The following is an 8,008-nucleotide window of genomic DNA, read 5'->3' as shown; positions in this document are numbered from 1 at the left end:
TCAACACACAGCCATTAATGTCTAAGCCTCTGGCAACAAAAGTGAAAATGTCCAAATTGGGCCCAATTAGACATTTTCCGTCCCCGGTGTCATGTGACTCGTTAGTGTTACAAGGTCTCAGGTGTGAATGTGGAGCAGGTGTGTCAAATTTGGTGTTATCGCTCTCACTCTCTCATACTGGTCACTGTAAGTTCAACATGACACCTCATGGCAAAGAACTCTCTGAGGATCTGAAAAAAAGAATTGTTGCTCTACATAAAGATGGCCTAGGCTATAAGAAGATTGCCAAGACCCTGAAACTGAGCTGCAGCATGGTGACCAAGACCATACAGAGGTTTAACAGGACAGGTCAGGCCTCGCCATGGTTGGCCAAAGAAGTTGAGCGCACGTGCTCAGAGTCATAGCCAGAGGTTGTCTTTGGGAAATAGATGTATCAGTGCTGCCAGCATTGCTGCAGATGTTGAAGGGGTGGGGGGGTCAGCCTGTCAGTGCTCAGACCATAGGCCGCACATTGCATCAAACTGGTCTGTATGGCTGTCATCCCAGAAGGAAGCCTCTTCTAAAGATGATGCACAAGAAAGCCTGAAAACAGCTTGCTGAAGACAAGCAGACTAAGGACATGGATTACTGGAACCATGTCCAGTGGTCTGATGAGACCGAGATAAACGTATTTGGTTCAGATGGTGTGAAGCGTGTGTGGGGGCAACCAGGTGAGGAGGACAAAGACAAGTGTGTCTTGTCTACAGACAAGCATGGTGGTGGGGGTGTCGTGGTCTGGGGCTGCATGAGTGCTGCCGGCACTGGGGAGCTACAGATCATTGAGGGAACCATGAATGCCAACATGTACTGTGACATACTGAAGCAGAACATGATCCCCTCCCTTCAGAGACTGGGTCGCAGGGCAGTATTCCAACATGATTACGACCCCAAACACCTCCAGGACGACCACTGCCTTACTAAAGAAGCTGAGGGTAAAGGTGATGGACTGGCCAAGCATGTCTCCAGACCTAAACCCTATTGAGCATCTGTGGGACATCCTCAAACGGAAGATGGAGGAGCGCAAGATCTCCAACATCCACCAGCTCTGTGATGTCTTTATGGAGGAGGGGAAGAGGACTCCAGTGGCAACCTGTGAAGCTTTGGTGATCTCCATGCCAAAGAGGGTTAAGGCAGTGCTGCAAAATAATGGTGGCCACACAAAATATTGACACTTTGCGCCCAATTTGGACATTTTCACTTAGGGGTGTACTCACTTTTGCTAGCAGCAGTTTAGACATCAATGGCTGTGTGTTGAGTTATTTTGAGGGGACAGCAAATTTACACTGTTATACAAGCTGTACACTCACTACTTTACATTGTAACAAAGTGTCATTTCTTCAGTGTTGTCACATGAAAAGATAGAAGAAAATATTTACAAAAATGTGAGGGGTGTCCTCACTTTTGTGAGATACTGTATATGTTTTCATGCGCAGGTTCATTTTTGTGCTTAACTTTATTATTTGCAATTATTTCTAATACTCAGTATTGTATTCAACTCTAGGTCACCCCTGGATGGGCATGTAGGTATCTCTAATAGTAACTTTGTAACTATGTAACAAAACAAAGGATGCGATTGTGACAGACATGTTTCATCTCTGTTCATTGCACCCCCTCCCATTAGTGACTGGGCTAAATCAGGCGTTCAAAAATCTCTTTGTCGGAAGGTAACAATAGAAACTTGTGTTGTGCACTTTTTCCATTAACAAGCAGCCCCCACGTTCAGGCTCATCCAACCCCCCCGCCCCCCGTCCGGTGTACAAAGAATGGAAGCTTTTATGTCAGCCGCTGAGGATCAGGGTGACGCAGCATCACGCAGGGGGTCACAGACCGCGCACAGAGTGGGGGGGGAGGTGGGGTCCGACAAACCACAACGTTGTCTATAGGAGCGATGCCCCCGACATGTGAGCTGTGCACTAATTCCAGCGTCTTGTGAAAAATCACAAGGAAGGCATTAAAGAAAAGAACCAGACGCCAAAGACGAAACATTTGCCCAATGGAAAAACTATCCTTGGGAATGAACCCGATTACATAAATATTTGTATCGCCCATCAACGAGCTATGACACATTATCACTAAGCAGAAAAGAGAACAAGGAGGCGGGGCTTTAAATTAAATAATTGACACAATATATATATATATATATATATATATATATATATATATATATATATATATATAAAGGAGTAGGACATTTGTCTCATAATTTATATTCGATAGAAAGAGAGAAAATTGATATACTATACATATAATGAAATACCTGCATGGAGTAGGATATTAGAATAAAAAGCTTTATTTCATACAGCAATACATAAATCATACATAATAAATAATACATAAATAACCAAAAAATAATAATTTGATGGCATATGATACATATAGAAAAGCCTAAAATAGCACACGATTAGGATATATTCAAATACATAATGCATGAACAGAATCCACAATGATGTGGTAGGATGAAGTATGCGATTTAAACATGACATCTGCCGAACGCGTTTCGTAATATGACGTCACTCATCAGGAACAAGCGTGTACGCATGCCAGATATTTCTGTAATGATATATTGCGCATTTCTAGTTGGTCTAATATAGAGTATAATTTTACTATTATTTTGGTTTGGCAGTCTGGTAATAATGGTGAAATAAAGATTTGCAATCTGCGTGAATTAATTGGCAATTTTTAATTTTTTTTTTTACTATTATTATTTCAGATACTTATATAGCACTGTCAATGTACGCAGCGCTTTACATATACATTGTACATTCCCATCAGTCCCTACCCTCAAAGCATAGCTCCCAACTGTCCCTGATTTCGAGGGACTGTCCCTGATTTCGAGCAATGTCCCTCTTTCCTCCTTATTTGTCCCTCATTTTGGTCTGATCTATATAGATGTATATAAAATGGACTTTTTGTCTTTCAAAAAGTGCTTCCCGGTGCTAAAACTTTCATCTGATTTCTAAATTGCTGCATTTGTACATTTTAAAAATCAATATAAAGTAATAGTAGTGGTAAAAAAAAAAAGCACTTGTGGATTTAATTAACCTTCTTTTTGGTTAATTCTCCTTTAAGGGGGGTGTGACAGAGGGCGTGTCCTATGCCTACATACGTTTGTTAGTAGGTGTCCCTCATTCCCATCTCAAAATGTTGGGAGGTAGGCTCAAGGAGCTTACACTCTAACGTCCCTAACTCACAGCCTCTTTTTACACTTCAGGCTGATGGGAAGCAGTAAAATTAGGTGGTTGAGCCAGGTTTTTAACTCATCACCTTAAAAAGGAACTGCAGTCTGCTCACATAATTTGTAATAAAAACCTCTTTGCCATTCTGAAGCTTCCCTCCAACCCCATACCTCACAACATTTTGAGATAGGAATGAGGGACCCCTACTAGAAAACATATGTAAGCATAGGACACGCCCCCTGTCACATCCCCTTAAAGGGGAAATAACCAATAAAAAAGGTTAATTATATCCACAAGTGCTTCTTTTTACTACTTTTATTCCTTTATATTGGCTTTTAAAATTGAAAAATGTAGCAATTTAGAAATCGGATGAAAGGTTTAGCACTTGGAAACACTTTTTGAAGGATAAAAAGTGAATTTTATATACAACTATATAGATCAGACCAAAATGAGGGACAAATGAGGGGGAAAGAGGGACATTGCTCCAAATCAGGGACAGTCCCTCCAAATCAGGGACAGTTGGGAGCTATGCCCAACCCCCTGCTATTTTTTTACACTTCCTTGACTATTAGGGCTCTGTTCACACTAGTGCGCCTCCAAAGTCACGCAATTTCAAGTGCGACTTTGAAGTGCAAGTTTGATGCCACTGTCATGTGAACTTACACTCTCTGGCACTCAGGTCCCAAGAAAGTTGCATCAAAGTACTGCAGGAACCTTTTCAAAGTTGCTGTGACTGCCCTGGTTCACACCAGTGCGGCTTTAAAATCCCGCTACTTCAGCACCATTTCAAAGCTGCATCTCAGTGGGCAGCCCAGTGGCACAGTGGTGTAGTGGGCGGCACTCTCATCTAGCAGTAAAAAGGGTCGCTGGTTTGAATCTCAACCATGGCACTACCTGCCTGGAGTTTGCATGTTCTCCCTGTGCCTGTGTGGGTTTCCTCCGGGTACTCCGGTTTCCACCCACCCTCCAAAGACACGCAGGTAGGTTAATTGGCTTCTGTCCAAAATTGGCCCTAGTATATGAATGGGGTCTTGGATTGTGGGCTCCTTTAGGGTAGGGACCAATATGAGTGTGCAATGTACAGGGATAGGGACAATTCACTCACTCAGGATGGACTGGTGCCTTTATTCAACCTTACTAACTATGAAACTATCAGTGCGATTTGCACTGCTGATTTAATTGCAGCTTGTGACTTCATTTACCAGAAGTCTATGCAAGTCTCATTGAAATCAATAAAAAATAATCACTGCAACATGAGATTTGGTGATATGAATGGTTCAATTGCTGGCAATAGGGGTGCAACCTGTAATGCAATTTGAATCTGTCAAGTTGCATAACAAATCGCATCAGTGTGAACGGGGGGCTTAAGTCGCATAATTTTGATGCCACTGAAATTAATGGGCTGCGACTTTATGTGTCCAAAGTCGCATGACAAGTCACACTAGTGTGAACTGAACCTGTCCCCCTGCAAAATTAGCATTTTTTTTCATTTGACAGATTTGGCTCCCTGTTGATATCAGCAGGTTTCAGGTTTGGCAGCCGAACATCTTTGAATCTGAGGCGATGCGGCTCGGCACTATTCTGGGGAATTTTGATTCTGTAAAATCAAAGCGGTTTATTATTCGCCCCTTAGTCGCCTGATATTTGCAGGCTTCCTATTCATATACTATGTATTCAGATCTTGTATGTCTTTTATTTTATTATTATTATAAAGTCGCATAAACAGGCAGCGGGACAAGTCGGGCAAAGCGAATCTCCCTCCATCTGTGCGGAGGCCCTCGTAATATTAATCGCACTATTTCTGACTTGCATGCTTGGGCACGCTTACCTGCAGACGCATGCACCATAAGGATGAGGGTTCATGTGGAGCAATACATGTGATGATGAGCAATGGAAATTATTATGACAATATAGAAACACTACAAACCTGTGAAAATCCAGGGAATGCGCAAATCCTATCGCCCAACGCCCGGGGAACGATTTAGCCCCCGCTGCAGGCAAGCAACGCGGTTTACTTTATGTGAAGCGATTTTCATGTCAGTTCAGGTTGAAAGGTAGTTGTTCCGCAGTTCAGGTGCAATTCTGATATCATTCAGGGATGCAATTGTGAATACCCCCTTTTGTTCGATGCACATTTAGTATAGCTGCGATTTTTCAATCTGCCCCCATATGCTAGAAAAGGCCATCCACCCTCTTTAGAAAGCTGCCTTTCCGTCTAGGTTCACACTGAATGTGGCTTTGAAACCGCGTAACTTCACTTGAAATTGCACGATTTCAAAGCTACATGTCAATGCGACTTTAGGTGCGCCTTGGCTGACATCCGTGCGACTTCATGCACAGACGTATATGCAAGTCGCACCTGAAATCGGCCGAAAGTAGTGCAGGAACAGCTTTTTCAAATTGGTGCGGCACCACAATGGTGATTGGAGCAGTTCTATTGCCGACGATAGGGTGCGACTTGTATGTCCGTATTTCATCCGCAAACGGATGGATGAAATACGGACATATCATCCGCATGTGTGAAAGGGGCCTAAGTATGACATGTTTGTTACTTTAGAATAAAAGAAAAACAAATATTTACAACCCCTTTAATCCTTCATTTCCACAATTCATGTTAAACAAGTGCAGAGCAGTTCTCTGCTCAGAGCTGTCAAATAAAAAAAAATAAAAAAACTCAGCCATAATTGTTTATCAACAGCACTGAGATAAAAGAGAGACAATGTATCATTTGCTTCTTTAGATCGGTGGTCTCCAAACTGTGGCCCGGGGGCCAGATGCAGCCCTTTGCTTACTTTTATCTGGCCCATGGGGCACTATGTTCATCCACTGATACCAACAATGGGGTATAATTTCCCCCCACTGATACCAATGAAGGGGCAGAATGCTTCCCAATAGAGCGGCACGATTAATCGTTAACCACTTCAATACTGGGCACTTAAACACCTTCCTGCCCAGACCAATTTTGAGCTTTCAGCGCTCTCGCACTTTGAATGACAATTGCGCGGTCATGCTACACTGTACCCAAATGATATTTTTATCATTTTTTTCCCACAAATAGAGCTTTCTTTTGGTGGTATTTGATCACCTCTACGGTTTTTATTTTTTGCGCTACAAATAAAAAAATACCGAAAATTTTGAAAAAAAATATGTTTTTTTTTGTTTCAGTTTCAAAACTTTGTAAATAAGTACGTTTTCTCCTTCACTGATGGGCACTGATGGGGCTACACTGATGGGCACTGATAAGGCGGCACTGATGGGCACCAATGATGTGGCACCAATGAAGTGGCACTGATGAGGTGGCATTGATGGACACTGATATGTGGCACTGATAGGCGGCACTGATGGGCGACACGGATGGGCGACACGGATGGACACTGATAGGTGGCACAAATTGGCACTGATAGCTGGCACGGATTGGCATGGATGGGCGGCACAGATGGGCATGGATAGGCGGCACAGATGGGCATGGGTGGGCACTGATAGGCGGCACAGGTGGGCACTGATAGGCGGCACAGGTGGGCACTCATAGGCGGCACAGGTGGGCACTCATAGGCGGCATTGGTGTTATACTATACTAATGGATGCCAATCAGTGCCAAACAATAATGCATGCCAATCAGTGATGCCCATTGTGGGCACTGATTGGCATCCATTATGGGCACTGATTGGCATCCATTGTGCTGACTGGCATCCCTGGTGGTCTAGGGAGGATTACCTGTTGCTGGGCATCCCTGGTGGTCTGGTGGCGTCCCTGGTGGTCCAGTGTGGGCATCCTCGAGGGGGCTGTGCTGATAATCGATCAACACAGACTCCCCCCTGTCAGAGGAGCAGCCGATCGGCTGTCAGACGCGAGTGAGGGAAAGCCGATCACCGGCTCTTCCTATTTACACTGTGATCAGCCGTGATTGGACACGGCTGATCACATGGTTATAGAGTCTCCGTCGGAGACTCTTTACCGAGATCGTAGTTGCCGGGTGTCAGACTGACACCCCGCAACAACGATCTCCGCGTTGCGCGCCCCCGGGGGCGCGCAGCGGCTCATAATCCTGATCACGTCATATGATGTCCGATCAGGATTATGAAACCACTTTGCCAACGTCAATTGCCTATAGGGCGGGCGGCAAGTGGTTAAGAATCGTTATTGCGTTTTTTTCCCCTTTGCGATCTTGAAAAAAGTATTTCCCGATTCTTTCTATGCAGAGAATTCTCTCTGCTCTGCTAAAGCCGTCAGCCCTCAAAAGAAAGGAAAAAAAAAACAAAAACGGGCAGTCTGCCAAGAATCACAACATTCTTTTAGCAGTGGAACTAACTACAAACATTGTAACAATAGGAATACACTTTGGTGTGAAAATGAGGGAAGTTTTACCACTTAAACACTAAACCTTTTTCTGACATTTGTTGGTTTCAAGTTAAAATCATTTTTTTTTTTGCTAGAAAATTACTTAGAACCCCCAAACATTATATAGTTTTTAGTAGAGACCCTAGAGAATAAAGTGGTGATTGTTGCAATATTTTATGTCACACTGTATTTGGGCAGCAATGTTCAAATGCAATTTTTTTTGGAAAATATTACACTTAAATTAATTTAAAAAAAAATAAAAAAAATAAACCAGTAAAGTTAATAAAATTCTTTTGTATAACATGAAATATTTTACATCGCAAGAATCGTGATCTTTTTATTCTAAGCAAAAAAATCGTAATTCTCATTTTGGCCAGAATTGTGCAGCTCTACTTCCCAATGAGACCAACAATGAGATACAATTCCTTTCAATGACACCAATAATGGGGCCCAAT

This window comes from Lithobates pipiens, unplaced genomic scaffold (genome assembly GCF_037356315.1).
Source record: "Lithobates pipiens isolate NorthernLeopardFrog02 unplaced genomic scaffold, aLitPip1_a1.2 Scaffold_37, whole genome shotgun sequence".
Lineage (NCBI taxonomy): Eukaryota > Metazoa > Chordata > Amphibia > Anura > Ranidae > Lithobates > Lithobates pipiens.
Note: the sequence above shows the minus strand (reverse complement) of the source record.